This window comes from Halichoerus grypus, chromosome 6, assembly GCF_964656455.1.
Source record: "Halichoerus grypus chromosome 6, mHalGry1.hap1.1, whole genome shotgun sequence".
NCBI lineage: Eukaryota > Metazoa > Chordata > Mammalia > Carnivora > Phocidae > Halichoerus > Halichoerus grypus.
Genome location: NC_135717.1, coordinates 87,448,502 through 87,472,474, shown reverse-complemented (window position 1 = coordinate 87,472,474; position 23,973 = coordinate 87,448,502). Strand labels below are relative to the sequence as shown.

General features: G+C 40.7%; 1 protein-coding gene and 1 long non-coding RNA gene across 10 annotated transcripts in view; one reads left to right on the top strand and one right to left on the bottom strand.

The window, feature by feature from the left end:
* DUSP16 (dual specificity phosphatase 16) overlaps window positions 1–23,973 on the top strand; it is a 170,690-nt gene that overhangs the window by 83,253 nt on the left and 63,464 nt on the right. For 2 of the 7 annotated variants that reach the window (XM_036112037.2, XM_078075622.1), the window contains exon 3: window positions 17,788–17,920. The exons of 1 other annotated variant lie outside the window; for it this stretch is intronic. The gene's annotated coding sequence lies outside the window, so the exon portion shown is untranslated. Of the gene's footprint in view, window positions 1–11,302; window positions 11,522–11,948; window positions 12,687–15,948; window positions 16,088–16,148; window positions 16,857–17,787; window positions 17,921–23,973 lie in introns of those variants that run through there. 4 more of the 7 variants (XM_078075626.1, XM_078075623.1, XM_078075624.1 and 1 more) reach the window with 4 other exon arrangements.
* On the bottom strand, window positions 269–10,913 carry LOC144382347 (uncharacterized). 3 transcript variants are annotated; one of them, XR_013449082.1, is made up of 5 exons: window positions 10,645–10,913; window positions 5,283–5,463; window positions 4,039–4,253; window positions 2,926–3,034; window positions 269–520 (listed from the first exon to the last, which is right to left on the bottom strand). It is a non-coding gene; the product is annotated as an uncharacterized LOC144382347 (long non-coding RNA). The 3 variants fall into 3 exon arrangements; XR_013449083.1 differs by lacking the exon at window positions 4,039–4,253; XR_013449084.1 differs by lacking the exons at window positions 2,926–3,034; window positions 4,039–4,253.

Below are 23,973 nucleotides of genomic sequence, written 5' to 3'. Positions count from 1 at the left end.
AGTGGCAGAGGTGGGAAGCAAACAGATCTGGCCCCAGAGCCTCCGCGCTTCACTACTTTCATATCTGTCCTGCCTGGAGAGCTGCTCAGCCGGGAAGTCAACCCATTTCGGGGCTGTGCATTGTTAGGGTAATTTCTACTAATAAATAGAGGTGGTGGGGAGAGGTGCGGGTAATACTTTGTGGTGGGCATCCATCCTCCAGATGTCTGCTTTTCACAAATCTTCCTAGAATGTACCTCTTGTCGAAAACATCACTGGCCAGCAGTCGTTTCTTGTGAATATTTTTAATTCACTGTCCATCATAAACCTAAATATGACATGTCTAAAATGTAGCTCAATCCACCTCCCCCACCCCAATCAGACCTCCAACTTTGACTTTGCTATTTCTTTTAAGAATGTCACTATTAGGGAGCCTGGGTGGTTCAGTCGGTTAAGCATCAAACTCTTGATTTCAGCTCAGGTCTTGAGCTCAGGGTCATGAGTTCAAGCCCCACGTTGGGTTCCATGCTGGGTGTGGAGCCTATTTAAAAAAAAAACAAACACGTCATCATTAACCCAGTCATCTATACTCAACAGCGATATAAACGGTAATAGCTAACACTTCCTGAGAACACATTCCAGTTATTGTGCTAAGCATCTTAGACGTCATCCATTTAATCCTCTCAACAACCCTATGAGGAAGGCGCACTTATTAACCCCATTTTATAGATGTGGAAATGAAATCTTATGTAAATTGCCAAAGGTGACACCTCAGCATCATCTTTCATTACTCATCTCCACCCTCCATAGCTCATGAATCACCAAGTCCTCTCAATTCTCTCTCTGTACTATTTCTTGTATTTGTTGCTTTCGTTCTGTGTCTGTTGCCACTGCACCAGTCTTAGCCCTTTTTGACGTATGTCTCACCTATAGCCAGTGCCCAACATAGTCTCTCTTGTTCCATGATTCCCTTCCTTAGATCTTTCTGATATGCTTTGGTCAGACTAAGCCACCTAAAAGCCCAGTCTTATCCCACCCATTTCCAAGCTCAAATCTTTAAACTGGAGGAGAGATATCCAAATACCCCCGGAGGCGATCCTTAGTCTGATGGTAGCAATCATTTTTTGAAAAATTAAATAACTTCATTAGATTATAATTAAAAGGAAAAAATGTTACAGCCTTAGGTTGAAATTATAGGACAAGACACATCATAAAGATAAGCAAACACTGTACCCAATAAATGTGTCGCTCAAACTTCATTTTTTCCAGCATTAGGGAGCTCATACTGGTCATCTGACCATCCTAAATATGCAGTTACGTTTTTTAGAGCCAAGCCTTTGCATAAAAAAAGCAGTTTTGTAAACGTGCTTAGTGTTTTCCAGTACGTGCCTGCATATTTATAAACGTCATTATTAGTATTAAAATAACAAATGTACACAGTAAAAGAAAAACTGAATCCAAATACCACCAAAGGATATAACAATAGAATAACAATAGAAAAATTTCTCTCTCCCAAGATTGAATAAGGTGATTTGTACTTTCTTCTTTACACATTTCTGTAGTTTACAGACTTTTAGTAATGCATAGGTATTGCTTTAGAATAGAAAATAAAGCTAATAAAGCATAATTTTAAAAAGGAACCACATTTTCCATCATTCCCTGCTACTTATAATATAAAAGCTAAATTCTTTGGCTGAGGCCCTATGTAATCTGGCCCCAAACTGCTTTCCAGGCTTATTATATACTATTCAATACAAATGTTCTGCTTCAGTTAAACTATTTTAAACACATTTTCCCTGCTGTGTCTCCTACTGTGTGTTTTCTCTTCCTGGAATGAGCTTCCCCATTCTCTTTTAATATCCCAATTCAATCTATTGTTCAAGATCTAAGTGAGTTCTACATGCAGCCTTTCCTAAAGAGGAAGGAATCAGTGTGTAGTCAGTATTCACCATGTGGGCTACGCGCTATATTTGGTGCTTTACATAGTATTCATTTGAGCTTCACAACAGCTCTTGATGGTTGGCATTAATTACCTTCTTTTTACAGATGAGGAAACTAAGTTTCCTTCAAGTCACAGAGCCAGTATGTGGCAGAGCTGAAATTTGCCGCTGGCTGAGTGTTCCCCAGCTCACAGAGCTCTCATTTGTTCCAACTTTTGAAGCACTTATCTGTGTAAGTTTGACCAATAATCACAGAAGAGCATTCTAAGATAGTGGCACTGCTTATACCATTATTTTGAAGTACTTATATTTTGCATTTTTATCTTCTCAACGAAACTTCCCGTGAGAAAACTTGGGTGTGTGTTCTCACTTGCCATTTCCTAGTTATGTATCTTTTTTTTTTTTTTTTAAAGATTTTATTTATTTGAGAGAGAGAGAATGAGAGACCGAGAGCATGAGAGGGAGGAGGTTCGGAGGGAGAAGCAGACTCCCTGCTGAGCAGGGAGCCCGATGAGGGACTCGATCCCGGGACTCCAGGATCATGACCTGAGCCAAAGGCAGTCGCTTAACCAACTGAGCCACCCAGGCGCCCCTAGTTATGTATCTTTGAGTCAACTCCTTAACCTTTCTCAGCCTCAAGTCAGGTAATAATAATACCTAACTCTTAGGGTTGTCATGAGAATTAAAATCCCAACATATATCTTGTACAAAAGAGTTGATTGTTGTGCATTTGACTTAACACGGTGATATTAATTAATTTTCAAATTCCATTTAATTTCTAGTTTCTTTATAGTAGTGATTTGAGATATTCCTAAGATGTGGTGTCCTAAAGAGGACTAGAACTTTTTCTTCAGTACAAAGACTGGCTTTACATAAATAAATAAATAAACTTATTTATTTGTTTGTTTGTTTATGTATGAATGTGTGTATTTGAGCAGGGGTGCACATGGGTGTGTGGGGGAGGGGCACAGGGAGAGGGAGAGAGAACCTCAAGGAGGCTCCATACCTAATGCCGCGGGAGCCTGGGTATGAGGCTTGATCTCACGACCCTGAGATCATGACGTGAGCCGCAGTCAAGAGTTGGGCGCTTAACATACTGAGCCACCCAGGTGCCCCTGCACAAATTTAAAAAGCATTTTTCAGTTAAAATAGCATTTTGCTATTTGGTCAATATATCCTATCTTGCTGTTTAGCTTAGCTAACATTGAACAAGAGGTTCAGTTACTCGTTAAAGATTGTTCCTAAAGGTAAATGTTTACATTTATAAACATGACTGTTATTATTGAATGTTGTCATTTTTAGTCCAGAAAGCCACTGTGAATTTTATTTTATTTTATTTTATTTTTTTTAAAGATTTTATTTATTTATTTGAGAGAGAGAGAGAATGAGAGAGAGAACACGAGATGGGGGAGGGTCAGAGGGAGAAGCAGACTCCCCGCTGAGCAGGGAGCCTGATGTGGGGCTCGATCCTGGGACTCCAGGATCATGACCTGAGCCGAAGGCAGTCACCTAACCAACTGAGCCACCCAGGCGCCCCCACTGTGAATTTTAAAACGGAGCACATTGAGTCCTGTATTTACTCAGAAAATAGGAAAGCCATTTAAAGATTGCTGGCCTTCAAAAACAAACATCATTTTTTAAATTATTCTTTATATCAGAGAAAAAGGACATCACTGTATTTATTCCAATTATTTTTCTTTAGGACCAGATGAAAAGAAGCAGAATTCACAAATACTTTCTAGCCTTTTATTTATTTACTTACTCCCTACTACCACCATCATCTTTTCCTGGTTATGAAAGCATTATTCAGCCTTTGAAAATAAGTACATCTGATGTTAGAAATGATAATTCCTTTATTCTTAAAATTGCATTTCACAGTTATTAAAAGACTTGTCAAACAGCCCTGACAAAACCCCCAAATGCGTGCTCTACATAAATTGGAAAATAAGGTTTGGGCTGTAAATAGCAGAAGTCCACCTGCAACTTCCCCAAGCTTGCAACAGAGAAATTCTTATTTCTCAGGGCACTCCTCTAATACCTGCTTGTTATGAACTGTTTGATTAAACAAAACAGTCTGGTTATGAAATCATTAGGATCTTTTAGGTTTTAAGTGTCTTACATCTGTCTGTAGCGAGGTATGATCCTTTTTTCCTTAACAGTCAAGCTTCTTGGGGCGACTGGTTGTCTGGTTAGGTTAAGCATCAGCCTTCAGCTCAGGTCATGATCCCAGAGTCCTGGGATCAAATCCCGCATCAGGGCCCCTGCTGAATGGGGAGCCTGCTTCTCCCTCTTCTCTGCTTGCGTTCTCTCTCTCCTCTAATGAATAAATAAAATCTTAAAAAACAAAACAAAGCAAAACAAAAAACAGTCAAGCTTCTTGAAAGAGTAGTTTCTGTTCCACTGTTTCTATTTTCTTCCTTCTCATTCCCTTTTCAACTCACTGCAATCTTGCCTTTGCAAGACTGTCATCAGTGAAACCATCCCATCCACAGTCACTTTATTGCTAAGTCAAAGAAAGACTTTTTAGACCTTACCATTGGGGCTTCTCTGAGCATGAACTCAGTGGAGTTCTTTCTGTGCTTGTTTTTCTCGACTTTTGGTAACAGCTATGTCCACTGCTTTTCTTGCTGCTTTTCTAGTTTCTCCTTCTCAATCTCCCTAGAGCTTCTTTTGGACTGTCTCTTCCTAAAACATCAGTAATTCCCTTGATTCCCAACATCTTTTTTCTCTCACTCTCCCTGCATGACCTCATCCATTGGCCATGACTAAACTAAATATGGCTAATGAATCCCAAATCTTTCTCTCCTGCCCAGACATGGCCTCTGAGCTTCAGACTCATGAATGTAACAGTCTATTCCTCTCGAGGTTCCATAGGCACCTGGAACTCAACATGCTTAAAATTCAACTTATCTTTCCCCTGGTGATGTAAATAAGTAGCATTATCATCACCCATTTGTTAGAGTCAGAAACTTAAGAGTTATCCTTTTTTTTTTTTTTTTAAGATTTTATTTATTTGTTTGACACAGAGAGAGAGAGAGCACAAGCAGGGGGAGAAGCAGGCAGAGGAGAGGGAGGGGCAGGCTCCACGTTGAGCAAGGAGCCTGATGCGGGGCCCAACCTGAGCTGAAGGCAGACGCTTAACCAACTGAGCCACCCAGGCATCCCAAGAGTCATCCTTGATCCTGCCTTCCCCCTTAACAGTTCAGATCTAACTGGTGACTGGTTCTTTCAATTCTAGTTTTGTAACATCTTTTGGATATATCTTCTCTCCATTTATATTTAGTTCTCTAGCGTGTACAAGCACCTCTCATCTTGCTTTATGTCTTCCTTCCCCAACCATTGTTTTCACAGCAAAATGCACACCTGATCTTGTCATTTCTCCTGCTTAAAATCTTCCAGCAGCTTCCTCACCGCTTGCCTTGAACAAAGTCCAAGCCCTTTGGCATAGCTTATACAGCCTCTATGATCTTGTTTCTGCTTAGATGTGTAGGACATGTTATTCAGATCGCAGTTCTTCCACTTGCTGTGTGATTGAACAAGTTCACTGTAAAATGGAGGTAATAGTAATTGTGAGGATTAAATGAGATCATTTGCAAGAAATGTTAGCTATTACTTAAAATTACAATTAACATCCTTATTTGTAAGTCTTTGGAAAATAGTACTCTCATTTCCTTAAGACAAATTCTTAAAGGAGGATTGCTAGGTATGCATTTTTAGACTTTGGAAAGCATATTGCCAAATTGCTCTGTAGAATAGTTACACCAATTTATACTCTCACCAGCAGCATTGAGGAGGCCTATTTTACCACACTCTTGACCTAATCCTGGGATTACCCATTTAAAAAACCTTTGTTGAATTGATAAGTGAAAAGTCATCCAGTTCTTATAACTTATTATGTCTATTCACATTTTTCTTACAGAAAGATCAGCTATACATTGATAACAGTGTAATTGCTATTTACTCTTTCTTGGTTGTATGTCTTAATTTGACATTGAGGTTTTTTTTTCTATCACTTTCAGAGCTGGGATTTTATGTTTTTGAACTCCTTTACTTCCTTCTTTCCTTCCATTTCCTTAGTAAGGAGCATGTGTTTGCTTAATTTAATTGAATGAAATTGAACACTTAATTTCTATTAAGACTTTTATGTATACTATGTTTTTTTTTTTTTTTAAGATTTCATTTATTTTTTGACAGAGAGAGAGACAGCGAGAGAGGGAACACAAGCAGGGTGAGTAGGAGAGGGAGAAACAGGCTTCCCGCTGAGCAGGGAGCCGGTCGTGGGGCTCGATCCCGGGACCCTGGGATCATGACCTGAGCCGAAGGCAGATGCTTAACGACTGAGCCACCCAGGCGCCCCTGTATACTATATTTGGTCAGGTGTTTTTGTTTTTTAAAATGAGGAGCTCAGAGTTCTGTCCTGAGAGTTGGAAGACCTGTTTCTAATCCCAGTTTAGTCCCTGACGAGCTGTGCATCCTTGGGCAAGCCACTTCACCTCTCTGGACCTTCGCTTTCTTATATGTAACATGAGCGGGATGGTACTATCTCAGGTATCTTCTAGTTTTCACATCACATAGGTAAGATTTTTCTTTCATGAGGTTTCTTTGGAGGCAAACTTTTGGAATATTCCCTTCTCCTCTACCACAAATAGTGTTTTCCTCCAATACGGTGTCATCTCTTGGAGGCAAAACTTGCTGCTTTACAGAACTGTGATTCATTTGTATAGTGCCACGAGCCCTAGGACAATAGCAGCCACCACCATCCAAAAGTCACAGCCAAGACTTAAATATAAAATAGGTCTTATTTGGTGTGTGTGTGTGTGTGTGTGTGTGTGTGTGTGTGTGTGTGTGACAGTCCTTTGAAAATCTGTTGAAAGCTAGGGACATAGAAAAACCCACATAAGGATACATGCACAAAATTTTAGGGGCCTCCTAGACCCTCGGAAGCCCATTCATATACTCCCTAGGAATACATGAATCCTAGGGCAAGAACATTTGATTTGGGGACACTAAAGGGATCCCTGGAGATGAACTAAATGATCAAAAATGCTTCCTATTGGAAAAGGGAGTTGCCAGATTAAATAAATATTTATAGAATATTATTCAAACTCTCTTTTCAAAACTATTATGATTACTTACAAATACCCTCTTCATAAATCAGATCATGTACTAACTGGCTTAAATCTTTTAGGATAGAATGCGAACTGCTTACCATGCATTACAAGGTCCTACACAGTCTGGCTCTTCCCTGACCTCGTTTTACACTTTTGAGCCCCACGGGCCTTTCTTCTGCTCTGGAAACACACCAACTGCCTCCAAGTCACTCTGCTTCTACTGAAGTTTCAGAATGATCTCTTTCCTCTGCCGAGACCATTTCTCTGTTTGCCATCCTAAAGGATGGGTTCAAATGTCCCCTCCTCATGAATGCCTTCCTCAGCCACCTTGGCACCTACCCATGATCATTTGCTCTCACATCATCCAGCTTTCTCCCCACATAGTCAGTCCTCTCACAGTCCTGGATGTTGTTTTTGTTTGCTTGCTTATTGTCTTCTCTCCCCACTAGAATGTTAGTTCCACGAGGGAAGGGGCCTTGCTTCTCTTATTCATAACCGAACTCCCAGAGCCAGGCACAGTGCCTGGCACATGCTGGTTGGTAGGCACTCAATAACCAATAGCTGAATGAATGATTAAGCTTCAGCCAGGGGTGGATTAAAAACTTAACAGGGTCTAAGCACTAAAGATTATGGCGCTCCTCCCCCATATTTAACTCTGACTGAAAACAAGACTGAACCGCACACTTACATGTACTGAAATGAAAATAGCTTCCTTCTAGATTGTCTGATTGTAAGCCATGGAGCCCTTGCTTTGCTGGTGTCCTAAGTTTATGAGCTCTTTATCTGCCTTTGAGGAATCTAGCACTCATTCATCCCTTTAAACGTGCCAGAAGCAATTTTAGGTTCAGCTTGTCTCTGCCTGTAAAAAACCATGCTAGGATTTTGATAGGTATTGTGTTAAATCTATAGATCAATAGGGGAAGGGAGGAAAAAAACAGAATGGGAAGAAATCAGAGAGGGAGACAAACCATGAGACTCTTAACTATGGGAAAGAAATTGAGGGTTGCTGTAGGGGAGGTGGGTGGGGGGATGCGGTAACTGGGTGATGGGCATTAAGGAGGGCACGTGATGTGATGAGCACTGGGTGTTATATGAATCTGATGAATTACTGAACTCTACATCTGAAACTAATGATGTTCTATATATTGGCTAGTTGAATTTAAATAAAAAAAATCAAGGGGCGCCTGGGTGGCTCAGTTGGTTGGGCGTCTGCCTTTGGCTCAGGTCGTGATCCTGGGGTCCTGGGATCAAGTCCCTCATCGGGCTCCCTGCTCAGCGGGGAGTCTGCTTCTCCCTCTCCCTCTGCCTGATGCTCTGCCTGCTTGTGTGTTCTCTCTCCCTGTCAAATAAATAAATAAAATCTTTTAAAAAAATCTATAGATCAATTTGGGAAGAACTGACAATATTTATTATACTGGTTCTTCCAATCCATGAATGTAGTGGGTTGCTCCAATTAATTAGGCCTTCTTTAATTTCACCAGCATTTTATATTTTTCAGCATACAGATCCCATACATGGTTTGTTAGATTTATACCTAAAGATTTCATATTCTTTGGAGCAATTATAAGTGGCATTTAGTTTTTAATTTGTTTCCACAAGTTTGTTGTTAGCATATATAGAAGCTCTTTTAGTAGAACAAAGAGAAATGTGCTCTTTAATGAAGTAAACTTGTTCAACATCAGCCTGTTGGACTAATAACAAGCTATTTATCCTAACATTCAAGTACCTCATAATATGCCTCTAAATTTCTTAATATTAGCCCAGTTCTTAATTGCTACACACCAATCTCTACTGCTATTGAAGGGTCTTCTTGTCCCTCACCTGAATACACCTTATTCATTCTACCTCCATGTCTTTGTTCATACCATTTCCCCTCAGGAATAGTCCTCCCACTGAGCCCTTTTAACCCAAACTAAATCTTAATTCTCCTTCAAGGATGAGGTCAAAGCTCTTCGGAAGATGCCTTCCTTGACAGCCCCAGCCTACATTGCTCCTTTTTTCTGCTGGACTCTTTTAACCAATATTGTGTGCCCCTCAATCACTAATTTAGTTTTTAATTAGTTTTAATCTACGTCTTGTTTCCCTTATTGGATGCTATATACTGGGGAGGCTCCCATAATAGCTATCATGGTACCACCTGCATGGAAGGCACATAAAAGAGAGAGAAGTTTCAAGATGTGCAGTAAGTAAAGGGTATTCCATACATTCTTGCTGAATCTTTCATCTAGGCAAGATCTGTGCTCTTCACCTGTAGGACAAGGATTCTCTCTTTTCCAACTAAGCAGACTTGAGATGCAGATCATTTTAAACTACCGCTTCCAAAATGTTCTAAAAACAGCAGGTCTATCATCAGTAGATTTTTGGAGGTTTACTTGAACAGCACAGGTAGTCCCATGAAAGCTGCAGTAACATCTCCTGGCCACCAGAGGACGGGGAACAGGGGGAGAGATTGCTTCCTCCCAGCCCAAGTCTCAGAGGTCAAAGGCAGAGGCAGAACGTGGACTCTGCATCTGTGGCCTTCAGGCTTAATTTACTGCCCCAAGTGCTCAGCAGTCTCTCATCTCCAGATGAGCTCCTTTTCCTCCTCTGAAAGATGAGCTGGAGGTTCCCAGAGGCTTACCCCAATACTAACCTTAAGTGATTATCAGTAGGAACCAATGCACTTTAGTTGCAGGATTTAAAGGCAGAAAAGGAGTACAGAGATGTTTTATCTTTCTAACCCACGGCAAACCTCTCAGTTCTTTGGCCAGTTAAAAAAAAAAAAAAAGTCCCCCAGGCAGTGTCCAAATGGACATTCCACAACAAAGATGCCTTTAGGGACCAATGTCCCAAATCCAGGGCATTGCAAATGGAGTATTTTAGGAGCCAGATTATTCCTACACATAAATTCTGGCTCATGGAGCAGTCCACTCGCAGTAGGCTTTTCCGTCGTTAATCACATCTTTGTTATGTGATATCCACGTGAGTACTTCTCAGTAGAAGCAGCTTCATGCTCAAATGCTCAAAGAACACTAGAATAAAGCTCCGATTGTCCTATTCACTGATTCCAAGTCCTGGTTTGTCGCCACCTCAGGTCTCTAGTTTTCCAAAGAGTGTAATGCAATCTCAAAACAGAGCTATTTTGATTAATGCACATAGAAAATGCACGAAATGTGTAGAGTTAAAGCAACAGGGACTTGCACCTCTCAAGAGGCAGTGAACCTCTGGTCTGATTTAAAAATGATTCTGTACTGCCCGTTGTAGAAATCATTTTAGAAGAGAATTTCATGCTGCTCGTACTCATTAAATTTGTGAACGTAAATAAGTAAACATAAAGTCAAATAATGAAAGGGACAATTCATGTGGGGTCTCTCAACGACAAACACGTGTAGATCGCTGAATGCCTGACAGCACTACAGTGATTTTTCTCGAAGTACCTGTAACGTCCCTTTCACAAGGACGGCAGTGCCCTGCATTAGGGATTCATCAGACTTTTGAAGGAGTGATTGCAATTCTCTCAAATCATTGTTTGCGTTTCTTCACGCTGGTGAGGCAGCTGGAAACAGCGCAACCAGGAGGAAAGAGCTCCGCGTCTAGGTCGGGGCGGGGGGGGGCGGGGGGACACCCTTAAATACCTGTTGGGGCGCAGCCCCGGGCCCGGGGTCGCGGCCGGCGGGCGCGCGGGCGCGGAAGGAGGAGGCCGCGGGGCCGCCTCCTCGGGCAGCCCCGGCTCCTCCCAGCGGCGCCTGCGGAACCTGCCTGCGAGTCGCCGAACTCCGGAACGGAACGTGACCCGACCCCTCCCCGAGCGGCCGCAGCGAGGCGCGGAGCGGCGCGGCGGACCCGGGCGGCCGCGGGATGGGCGGGCGGGCGCGCGGCCCCGCCCGGCGCCCACCGCCCTGCCCTCGCCTGTCTCCTCCTTTCCCCGGGGCTCCGCTGAGTTCATTCACTGGGATTGGTTTCAAGTGACGCCATCTCTTTATTTTTAAACCAATGACCTCATCCGCGCTTGAAGTTTCCTGACCAGCGACTCTTTCTCTTTCCCCCCAACCCCCCACCCCACCCCCCCGCCTTTCCCCCTCTGTCTGTGTATCACTGTTTGGGGGGCTTTAATCAGTTTTTAAACGATTATTAGCACTTCTCCCTCCCCCCCTCCGCTTTCCCCACGCGGCCCCCCACCTTCACCTCCCCAAGTTCTTCACCCCTTTCAACATTGTTTTTTCAAGGCTGACTGGGGGGGGGGTGGAAGAGAAAGAGTGAAGAAAAGTTGCAAACGTCTCCTCTCTTTCTAAGCTTCCCGCCCCCACCCACCCCTCAGAGAAGGAGAAGATAATATAGTGAAAAGAAGAGGAGGAGGAGAGCGCGACGGGACGGACGCGAGCTGGAGCGCAGCCGCCCTCCCGGCTCCTCGGCGGCGCCTCTCAAGCCGGGCAGGCGAGGGGGGCCCGAGGGGAGACGCCGTGACAACTTTCATTTCCCCCGGAGGGAGTCGGGAGGTCGGCGGCCCCAAAAGTAAGTGGCCTCCGGCCGGCCGCGCGGACCGTGCGGGCGGGAGGGTGCGGGGCTCGGGGCGCCCGCCCGCGCCGGCAGCATGGACGCTCCGCGGCGCGCCTGGACTCCGGGTGCCGGGCGCCGCGCTCTCGCCCCGCCGGCTCTGCCTTCCCGGGCGTCCGGGCCACCTTTCCGGGAGGCGGGTGGGGGTGACCGCGGCGCAGAGCCGCACGAGCGTTTGGGGGGGGGGGGAGGTATAGGCCTTGCTGGGGGCCGGGCCGAGCGGGAAGGGGGCGGGCGGCCGGGCGCGGGGTCTCGGTCCGTGCGCCCCCCGGCCGCGCCGCGGCAAGCGGGCCCGGCCGGCGGATCCCGCCGCAAGGAGCCACCGCCGCGGGACGCGGTACCTTCGCGGGCGAAGCTGCTCACTTGCAGGCGCGACTGTTACACAACACGCCTGCCAAGTGGGGCCCCGGCCTGACTGTTCCCATTATCCCAAATTCGTCTTTGGTGTAAGCAGCGAGGCCACCTGGGTGGTGACGGTGCTGCGTTCTTAAACCCAACCGACCAACCAAAAACTCCCGTTTTCATGCTGGGGCCCGAGTCGCGGTGTTGGGGGGCCCAGCGCGTCCGTGACTTCTTTATTTACACTAGCCGTAAAACCTGAGAAATAAAAAAGCCCAAGGGGACAGCCGAGAATCTGTTTATCATGTGTGGTGTCGTGTAATAAAACACCAGGGAGGAGAATATTTATGCAGAATTGAAGCTTTCAGGTAATGGGTTAATTTCCTAAAACAAACAAAACCCCGGTGACTAACTTGAGAAAATATGAGTAGATCTGAAAATGAATGAATACTGCAAAATCCTAAAGGAGTTTATGAAACGCCAGCTGCAAAGATCCTAAGGCCTTGGGTGTTTGAAATTGTTTGGAGAAAGCACACCTCTAACCAGCCCGTGATGAATAAAGTGGAGAGGAAAAACCTGTTGCATAAGCTCACTTGCCGTGGGGTTTGCTGTGCCGTCCCCTTGAGCCAAGGGGAAGTGAGTTAAGATGCAGGGTTTTTAAAACTCTCTGAAGTTTTTATTTACCCAGTGCTCTGGCTGCCACTTCTGGTTTAAAAGATTATAAGTAAATACTCTGCTCTTACAAGTCAACCAAACCTATCAAACCTGTTTAGAAAATGACCAGGTATGTTTCTTTTCTTTCTTCCGGTGTGTGTGGTGTGTGTGTGAGAAATGTACCATCCATGAAAGACCTTCTAACTACTATTTGGGGAACTTAGGCTGTCAGAAAAATGCCTCTTTATGGCACTTATTTCGTGGGGCTGATTCAGAGTGCACAGAGGTGACAACTCTTTCCTCAAAGGTTGTATACTATTTCAAACTCCATGAAAAAGAGAGATTTTTTTAAAGGTAAGGTAAATTTTTAAAGGAAAAAAAGAATTCTTACCAGTTTAGTTACTTTTAATGATTTACTTTCCCTTGAGAATCCTGTCTATTGGTGGACACACAGCTTGGGAGGCCATAATTGAGACTTGTGGAGTTCTCTTATTTGGTGAAGGCAGAAAGCTGGAAAAGTGAATCGAAAAACTAGGAATTTGTGGCTTTGTATAGGTATTTTCATCAGAATATGACTAGGCACCGGGAAAATTTTTTGGTCTTTGTTTTTTAAAAGTTGTAGAATTTACTGAGTCTGAGGACTGTATAGAAGGTTGCTGTTAAAAAAAATTGGGGGGAGCAGTTAACATTGAACATCTCATATAAAAACTTGGGCCAAATTCACCAGGCCAAAAGTTGGTTTTTGGATAAAATAATGCATACTTATCAAAGTTCCACATGGGGGAAAATTAAAAATGGTTTATTAATTCTGCTGGTAATATGGCGAATAGTGTACGAAGGAAAGTGAGTTCAAGCACTGTAGCCCTACATTCATATGTAAAATAATTGAATAGCTATAAAGTAAAAACAGTCCTGTAAAATTGAGGATTAGGGGTCTCTCTGGCCAAAAACTTAATGGCAGTAACTGAAAAGGGGGCAAAAGAGAAGATCCTGTTAACCCAGTTCTTTTCCTTTTTCTTACACATTTTAAAACTTATTTGTAGAAGCGAGGCTGAGATCAGGTCTGTGATGGGTGCGGAGTTTAGTCTGGGGCCAGGAGAAGGGCCGGGGTTGATGCTATTTTCTATAAATGCTTTTATCGGGAATTTGCTTCCATAGAGGTTTTGGTCTATGAGATTATATACTGATGAAGCTGATTTACATAGCTGTCCAATATTAATGTTTTCCTATTTTCAACCAATCACAATATCCTACTAAATATATTTTGCTAGAATTACCAGTGTGATTTTCCCCAGACTTTTCCTGGATTATCTAAAAAAAGTGGGATTTTCTATCCTGTGTTATTTGGACTAAAAATTTCACTGAATGTTTAATTGTTTTTAAAATGCTTTGCATTCTCAAGCAAATGCTATTTTAAGTTGAAGAAGTAAATTAATATAGAGTAAGTTGATTTGGATCAGAATTCTAAGAAAAGGGAGGAAAGAAATCAGGGGAAACAGAAACCAGATTTTATGACAGACTTCAACAGATTGAAAAAACTAGTTAAAAGACTTCATAGGAAAAACCACAATTGATGCTTGATTGGCTTTTTAAAAATTGCATCAAAATCGAAAACCAAGACAGATATCCACCATCATAAAAGAAAATATTACTAATGTTGGCCTAAGCAAAAGCATAATTAAGAAAGTAAGTCTTGCCCAAAGCCACATGATATATTTCAAAGCCAGATGTCAATTTTTTTTAATTTTCTTGTGTTGTGGATAATCTCATATTTTTGTGTATTTCATTAGCCCATGATCAAGGGTTGGCTATGTGAAGGGATGAGGTTCATAAAGGTTGGCTGGATTTAAAGAAGCAAGCTCAGGCTTTAAGAATAGGTCATTCTCCTACACTGAGAAAGAGTTTGAAATTTAATCAAATAAATACAGAAGTGTCTCAAAAGGAAGGATCTAAGGCAGATTATTAAGGACAGGTACAAAGAAATAAAAGCTTGCCAGGGGTATGATCAATAAAGAAGGAAATGGGATATATCTTGGCATGAAAGAAAAAAGGGATAAAGGGAAAAAATACTCTTCAATACTTTAGCAACAAGAAGGGGATAATGAAACTTCACCTCCTCGATTGGGATTAGATACCTCATTATAGGTATCATCAAAAAGTCACGAGATTTTTCATGACATAAAAAATTTAATCTTGGGAGAAGGGATGGATAAAGTAAATTTTGAGCATAAGTTATATGAGAATGTAGAACTTGAAATTGCCAAATATAGAGACCCACTGTAATTTCAACTGAGAAAGGGAGGGATAGGTTTAAAAAGTTGGAACTATTGACTGGATTTCTAGATTAACTATGGATATAAATCAAGCAAAACATTTATTAATGATATGCTGTTTATACTGAAGTGGATACCAAAAGCTGGAGACATGGATCCATGCCCTTAATAAGGAGAGGAGGATTATAAGAATTTTAAGCAAAGTATGTACAATTGTAAAGATAAACAATTATCAGACAGCTGGGAAGTGCCAAATTCATGGTTTAAGGGAGAAAGAGATTGGAGCATTGGGGGAGGTAATGGGGAGGTAATCTTCATAGAGATAACAGAATTTGACCTTGGCCTTAAAGGATGGTTAACATGTGTATGGAGGAAAGGAAATGGGGGAGGTCATTCATCCATCTCTTCATTCAGCAAATTTATTTGGAGCCTTTGCTGTGTGTTAGACACTGTTCTAGGAACTGGGCATACAGTGGAAAATAAGATAAAGTTTTTGTCCTTATGGGCCCTATATTCTAGTGGGAGAAGATGGAGGGATAGTAAACAAGTAAACACTACCTGGAAAACCTGATGACAAATTGTGATGTCTAATGGAGATAATGGGCAGGGTCAAGGAAATTACAGAGGGCTAGTTATGGTCCCACTTAACTCTATTTTGAGTATAATATTCTGATGAATGTAAATGATGCAACTATGTATTTATTTATTTTTAAGATTTTATTTATTAGAGCACAGAGGGAGAGTGAGAGGGAGAAGCAGACTCCCCACCAAGCAGAGAGCCCAATGTGGGGCTCGATCCTCTTGGGATCATGACCTGAGCTGAAGGCAGACGCCTAACTGACTGAGCCACCCAGGTGCCCCTATACTGTTTTTCTACAAATAGTAGAAACTTGAAGCAAAATGTCAGTTCCGAAATGGGAAAGTCTGGACTCGCTATAGTTATCTGACCACCAGGTTTTGTTATTGTTGAGATGTTCTTCATCGTGTCAACTAAAATTTTTTTAAGTAACTATTACATGTTTTTAGACACATTTATAAAGTACTTCTTTTTTTTTTTTTTTTTTAAGATTTTATTTATTTATTTGAGAGAGAGAGCACAAGAGGGGAGAGCAGGAGAGGGAGAAGCAGACTCCCTGCTGAGCAGGGAGCCCGATGCGGGACTCGATCCTGGGACTCCAGGATCATGACCTGAGCCGAAGGCAGTCGCTTAACCAACTGAGCCACCCAGGCGCCCTATAAAGTACTTCTCAAGCGTTCTGTAAGAAATATGTTCCCTCATCTTGTCTGCACTTTTAAATTAAAAAAAAAAAATCTATAGGTGAAATTGAGGTAAAGGATTCTAAAAAGGTTTTATATTAATTGTATATTACATGTGCTTCTGCAGTACATTCTGACGTACTTGGGCTAAGCCTATGGAAGAGAAAACAATTTTCAGAGGAGGTGGGAAATTCTTTAGCATTCCCTTGGTTTCCTTCTAAACTAAATATTCAGGGAAGAATTGTAGATACAAACGCTAGGGGTCTGTGGTGTGTGTGAGAAGGACGATAGAACTCAGATTTGTTTTAGTGACTGCATGAGGAGTGGGGCAGACTGCAGTTTACAGAAAAAAGATGCACTATAAATTGTAATGGTAAATGGCAAGGTCATTAATATTAAATAATTTCCATTCTTCCCCTTAAAATCAATGGGGAAAGACGTGTAGAGAGGTATATGCTGCTTATTGTTTGCATTGTGTAAATTAAAAAAAAAATACCACTCATATCCTAGGTGGTGCCTAGTAGAGTTGTCTTTTGATAAATATTTGCTGAATAAATTGAATAAATTCTCACAACTGTTACTTTTGACCATGGTTCCATTAAGTCTCTAGCTTAGAGCATTGTTTTTTGAGCTTTGAGATGAAACCTGCAGGGGGTTGCCTTATAGCCTTGGGCACCTCACTTGTTTGAGCAGTGTTGCTCACTCTGAGAACCTGGACCCTGACCTCACCTCCAGCTTGTGGCTGGCCTGACCTCATCTTTTCCAAAGAGGTGGGTGGTTGTCTCCTATCAGCTTTTATCTTCCTGAGTAGCTGAGCTATGTCCTCTTCTGGTCACCTCTCAGGACACTGAAGTATTGCCAGTCTGGCTTATTTTATAGTGGGTTTCTCATGTTATTTTTGTTGTTTGGTTGGGAGAGAAACACATTCCTCAGGAAGATAGTTGTTGACTTTGCTTTGTAAACTGTACATGGTCTATAAAGCATGGTATTATTTCCTTTTTCTTCCTAGCTTTAGCTAAAAATCTTGTGTTCACTTGAAAATGAACTGGTAAATGATTTTTTGATGATATGAAGCAACTAAAAACTAACAAGACTTCTTTTTTTTTTTTTTTTTTGGAGACAATCAGGAAACATGGAGTGTGTATTAGATGATATATAAGAATTATAGCCATTAAGTTTTTATCCATGTTAATGGTATTGTGGTTATGTTAAAAATTTTTCATCTGTTAAAGAGGCATATGGAAGTATTTATAGGCAAAATGAAATGATGTCTAATATGTTTTTAAAAAACTTTAGGATAGGCACAAACATACACAAATGGGAAGTAAATAAAACAATATTGGCAAATTTTTGATAATTGTTGAAGCTGGGTGATGGTTACATTGGGGTTTGTTATTATTGTCTGTATTTTTATCTGTATTTGGAAATACCCATAATAATTAAAATATACATTGCCAATTATAACCGTAGAGGAAGAAATTTAATACGGTAAAATTTTGTGGTTGGACATTTGAGCTAATTGACTAATCAAAAATCTCCCCTTTACATTTTCTGTAAGTTCTGCTTTTAGTAATGGATTTTTAAAAATAAGGAGAATTTTGGTCATTAGAAGTATTTAAAACTCTTAACTTTGAGACTTTGTAATAATAACATACTTGTAGTTTATAAATTGCTTTGATATATTTTTTCTTTTATCCTCAGAACAAGATATGAGTTATCCATCTTACAGATGAGGAAACTAAGACCTTAGAGAGACTAAGTAATTTATACAGATCCCAAAGCAAGTAAGAAGTGGTGCTGGACTTGGAGGCGAGATCTTCTGATTCATTTTCAGGTACTTATTTTCTTATATACACATTCTTATAAGTGTTCTTTTTAGGTGTTATAAGCCACTGGTTTTCAAACATTTTGGTGTCATGACACCTTGTATTCCTAAAAATTATTGAGGACCCCAAAGATCTTTTATGTGGAATATATCTGTCAATATTCAACATATTAGAAATGGAAACTGAGAAATGTTTAAATGCTTATTCATTTAAAAATAAAAAACTTATTAAAGATTAATAATATAGATAACATAGTATCATGAAAAAGATAGTCCAAAGCAAAAAATATAGTGAGAAGTGTGACATTTGCATTTTGCCACTTTCTTTACTGTGTTGCTTAATAGAAAACAGTTGGATTTTCATAACTGCTTTTATATTTCAATCTGTTGTGATAGTTTGGTTTGAATTATATGGGGAAAGCCCTCTATACACAGATACATAGTTGAAAAAGGGTGGACTGTTTTAATAGCTTTTGTAATTGTGAATATCCTTTGTCACATCAAAACTCAACAAGTGGTAGATCCTTAAAAGTTAGTTGCAGTGTTGAATCTGAAACCATACCAGTGATTTTTTTTATATTCCATAACATTAAAATTCTATTGGTCCGTCTTGAACTTTGAATGGATCTTTGACCTGTATGTGATTTTGTAACATCATGCATTGGTCATTTGAAAAATAATGATTTACTGAGTTATACAGATCTTTCAAATATTGACACATTTGATTACACAATATTTAACAAGTCACATTCATTAATATGACCATCATTCTCATCAAAAAAGCCTTTGAGAATTGGGAAGTGGTCAAGATTTTGCTGTTGAGTTCAAGTTTTCCAAAATTCTAATTTTTTTTTGAAAGCTCAAATTTTATCATCGGCAACAGATATTGTCAGTTTTTTTCCTTGAAGTGTCAGGCTCACTTTATTCACTTTAGAGAAAATGTCTGCCAAATACCTCAGTCTGAATAACTGTCTGTTGTCTGCCAGTCATTCTTTTAAGCAAAAATGGTATTCTATGAAAAAAGTGTACAGTTTAGTTCACAACTGCAACAATTGTATAAATCCTTTTCCTTAAGACTGCCATTGTATTAAATATGCAGAAGTGTTTTTTGTGTACCTCCGTTTCATCACACAGAATATTAAAAAGACCAAGTTCTCAAGAGTGAGAGGCAATGAAATTAATAACTTAATGTTTTATCAGGGACATTGTGAAGTGAAACTGGCTTTTTTTTTTTTTAAATGATTGATACAGTGAAGAATATAATTATTACTAGTACAGTTTTACACTTCTGCCTTGATTCATGCTAAAGCACCAGAAGTTTTGCCCATCTTTTGTACCCTCAGAGCAGATATCTACATAGTTGTTTCGGGATAAATCATGAGACTCAAAAAAGTTAATACTTTGAGTAATTCAATAGCATTCTTATTTGTTGCAACCATTCACATAAAAGAAGACCTTCTTCGATTAGTTGGCATGGATACTGGAATAGTGAAAACAAAACAGTAAGTCCACCCATGTCTACGGATCTGTCCACTTATAAAGCATAAGTACAGCCCTTAAGGCGAGATATTAACTTCTAACTCATGTTTGCAACTAAATCTTTAATTTGATGAGATCCTGCATCATTTTTAAGTGGCACTACTATGATTCCTTTTACTGACTTTTCATCCAGCAGGCATTCGGCAATGTTAACCATACCACGCTTCATTAGTTTCTCAGCTATTGTGTGCACTGTTCCAACCAGTGCAATCTGGTTATTTACCCTGTATAATGCTTCAGTGTCTTGTTTATTTCTGATATGTAAAGTCTTTTGCTTTTTTTTTTTTTTTTAAAGATTTTATTTATTTGCCAGAGAGAGAGAGAGAGAGGTAGAGTACAAGCAGGGGGAGTGGCAGGCAGAGGGAGAAGCAGGCTCCTTGCTAAGCAAGGAGCCCGAGGTGGGACTCAATCCCAGGACCCTGAGATCATAATCTGAGCCGAAGGCAGACGCTTAACCATCTGAGCCACCCAGGCGCCCCAAGTCTTTTGCTTTTAAAGAGCTCATCTTGTCAGTGTTTAAAACATTCCATTTCTCTTCCTTTAAACACTAAATGAATTCATTGGGTGATAATGAAGTTATGGAGATTACCAAAGATTGCTATTGCTAGGAACATGAAAGTACTGAGAATACACTCAACTCATTTCTGAAAATGTATGTATTTATGCCTTAAACTTACTACCTTAGAAAATTCTAGAAAACACAAGAATATATGAGCATATGTTCCACTAGTTGTCAGCATGATACATTATCACCACATACCATGTATCCTCTGGATTTGCTGTTGTAACACTCACAAGAGAGTGAGAGCAAAAAAGGCAGATAACCTCTTTGTATTACCAAAAATAGTTTTGCCAGCGTGGATCCCCTGAAAGGGTCTCAGGGACCTCCCACCCGGGGTCTCTGGATCAAACTTGGACAATACTGATATAAACTACCACCGTGTCCTAACATATTTTTAGAGAAGTCTGACATAGACATCTATATAAATTAAGTAATGTTCCCATCTTAACTGATTAATTTATGAGGAAGAAGGGAATATGCTAGTGTGTGGGATGAGCCATGCGACCCAGAGACCATAATGGGTGGAAGGTCATATAATACCAGAAAGTGGTTGGATAAAGGATAGACAGAAGGGAGGAGTCGGTGAAAGCACTCTGCAACTGAACAAAAAATGAGCATTTGTTCTCCCTGTTTTTTTCTTTTTAAACTAGAAAAGCATGGAGCCCCATATATGCACATACGTAGATATCTGTTCATACTCATTTATATCTGTGCTCAAAATTAGGAGTACCTGCTCATTTTCTTCTTGAATGGCAACAGAAGAGATGGTTTCATAATTGAGAGGAGAATCGGTGCTGATGGCAGTTGTTTGTTCCTTCCAACCAGGGAGGCTGTTGACTTTTTTTTTCCCCTTAAGGAAGCTGAGGGATGACAGAAGACAAATGAGGTTAGAAAGAAGAAATTATGAAAGGAGAGTGAGTGGTGTAGACATTGGTGATCATGGGAACAGCTGCAGGCAGGACTGGGCTGTGGACAGAGTGGAGAGATAAGCGCTGGGGGGTGAAGCGGGTTCTCCCGTGTCCTGGGCGCAGGGACAGTGGGGCCTGGGGAAGTGCAGAGCTGGGTGCAGCCAGAGTCATGGAGATAAACATATATTTGAAAGATTTCCATCAAAATATGGTTAAAATAACTATTTAAATCACTGCACTGGATAGTCTGACTTTTAATGTCTTACCAACATTTAAGTTTTATTATTATAGCCCATATATATTCCATTATAGTAGAAAATAACAATGCCGTGAATTTGGTGTAGTGCTGGTAAGTCTCTAAGCTTTGGTTGTGAGCATCAGTATATGAAAATATTGGCTGGGCCAGGTTTGGGACTGCAGATTCAAGAGTGAAATTGTAATACTTTATTTTTTACTAACCGGAGACAGAAGAGTTTAGTTCCAATAGATATCATTTATCAGTTTGTTTTATATGTGATACTTATTTCCAAAAAGGATTTGAGATGGCAGAAGTCAGTAATGAAGAACAAACATGATTCTAAATCATGTTTTTTTCCCTATTGATGACATTTTAATAGAGTCATGTAGTTGAGGTACTGTAGATTGATCTCTATTACCTATTCAGGAGAAATATAATCCTGTCACCTCTTAGTTGCATGTAGTGTAAGCAGAATATATTGCAATGGGAGTGAGATTGGGCAGGAAAATCATAGCATGCTAGAGAAAAATTTTTTTAAAAATTTCAGAACTGGGGCACCTGGGTGGCTCGGTTAGTTGGGCGTCTGCCTTCGGCCCAGGCCGTGATCCCGGGTTCCTGGGATGGAGCCCCGCGTCGGGCTCCCTTAAGGGAGCCTGCTTCTCTCTCTCCCTCTGCTGCTCCCCCTGCTTGTGCGCGCTCTCTATCAAATAAATAAAATCTAAAAAAAAAAAAAATTCAGAACTGCTTTCAGCTGTAGTTAATAGAAATCCACTAGCAGAGGTTCACACCATAAGCTGTTTGTTATTATGCAGTTCATGCAGTTCAGAGGTAGGTGGTCTGTCGGTTTGGTTGCTCAGCAGTGTCCTCAAGGCCCCTGGTTCGCTGTGGTCTTTGACTTTGCCACTTCTTCCGTGTTCATTTACTGCTGCCAGGTCACAAAATGGCTGCCTCAGCTCTAGGCATCACATTCCTTTCCGAGGCAAGAAGGAGGAAGGGGACCAAACAAGCAGTCCCTCCTCCTGTGCTTGCCTAACAGAGAACAAAATCTTTTCCAGAGGCATCCATCCCACTTTCTCTTAAGTCTCATTTGCTTGAACTGTATTACAAGACTGCCCCCAGTCACAGGAGAGACTGGGGAAATGTTTATGGCTGAGGGGAGTGGGATTATCATTTCCTAGGGTTTGGCACACTGAGTGCAGCCCAGGAGAAATTGGGATTCTGTTAGCATGTCTGTTGGGTAGCTGTGTTTCTGTCACAAATACACAGAAAGGAAAGCCCAAAGACGGTTAGGTAATATGCTAAAACACTTCCCTTTAGTCTAGAGGCTGTTTTAAGTCTTCCTCCTCAAATTAAGGCCATATCCATTTTCTTTCTGATTTTAGTGGAAGGTTATACAGACCTATATCCTAATTAGTTGTAGAGCTAATTTAAAGACTAGTCTCAGTCTTCTCAAGTGTGAAATGAGAATATTGTATTAAGATCATCTCAGATGGAATCTCCAGTTCAAAAATTCATGTCTCTCGGGGCGCCTGGGTGGCTCAGTCGTTAAGCGTCTGCCTTCGGCTCAGGTCATGATCTCAGGGTCCTGGGATCGAGCCCCGCATCAGTCTCCCTGCTCGGCGGGAAGCCTGCTTCTCCCTCTCCCACTCCCCCTGCTTGTGTTCCCTCTCTCGCTGTGTCTCTCTCTGTCAAATAAATAAATAAAATCTTTAAAAAAAAAAATAAATAAATAAAAATAAAATTCATGTCTCTCTCCTTTTTTCCCCCGTCTTGACCACTTCACACTTACTACCTTTTTTTCCCCTGTCTTGACCACTTCACACTTACTACCTTTTTTATCAAAAAAGTGGACAGGATTAGAAGATAAGAAAAACGTGTGGTGTTTCCTAGTCACATTGCTAGCTGGGTGGTATCTTTAATAAAGATCTTGATGGTATAGAAGGTTAAAGCTAAAATGAGGTTTTGACTTTTGGGCACTTACTTATATTCTGCCCCAAATTTCCACTGAAAATGGAAAACCAAATACATTTTTATTTTTATAGAGGGACATGTATATACATGTGTGTAGTCTATAATCAAAACACCCTCGGTACAGTGTTCTGAGAAAATGCAAGTTGTCCTACCAGGAGGCTTAATTTGAAACACTATGGTTAAAAACCTGATAGAACATCCCCTTTTGCCTGTTGGGCATTTATTCTTGTTTGTTAATACTGTTCGCACCGCATATTTGTCTTAAATAAAATTAAAGGACAACTAAAGGAAAGCGATTCCCTTCATGCATTGTGGCAACTAAATTTTACTTGAATGAGGCAGAACCTTTGAGGTTTCAAATGCCTTTAAATGGGATTCTACTTGTGTTTCAGCAAGACCAGTGATTTGCTTCCTCATATAAAATCCTGTCAAGATTATATAAATTTGGACATACAGTGAGTTGAGAATCATATTCCCAACTCTAGCAAATTGCAGAGCAATTACACTACTTATAAAAGAGGCTGTTAAAATGTTAACCTAAAAAGTTTTCATCTTCTATACAACAAAAATCTTACAGAATGAACCTGCTGCATTTTATTTGTGGTTTATCAGTATTGGGAGACCCTGGAGATTAACATTGTTAACTGTGGCATTTAAGTGACTAAAAGGCACCTGCGCTTTGGGGTGTATTTTTAAGAATAAAATGCGTGTATGTATACAAATTTAACAGCTGCTTTAAACAGCTTAAGGGTAGCTTAGGGGCATCTAATTTCATTACCACAGAATATCCAAATATCAGAAACTTTTTCTACTCCTCAAACCCTCTTAAGTATGTAATTAAAGC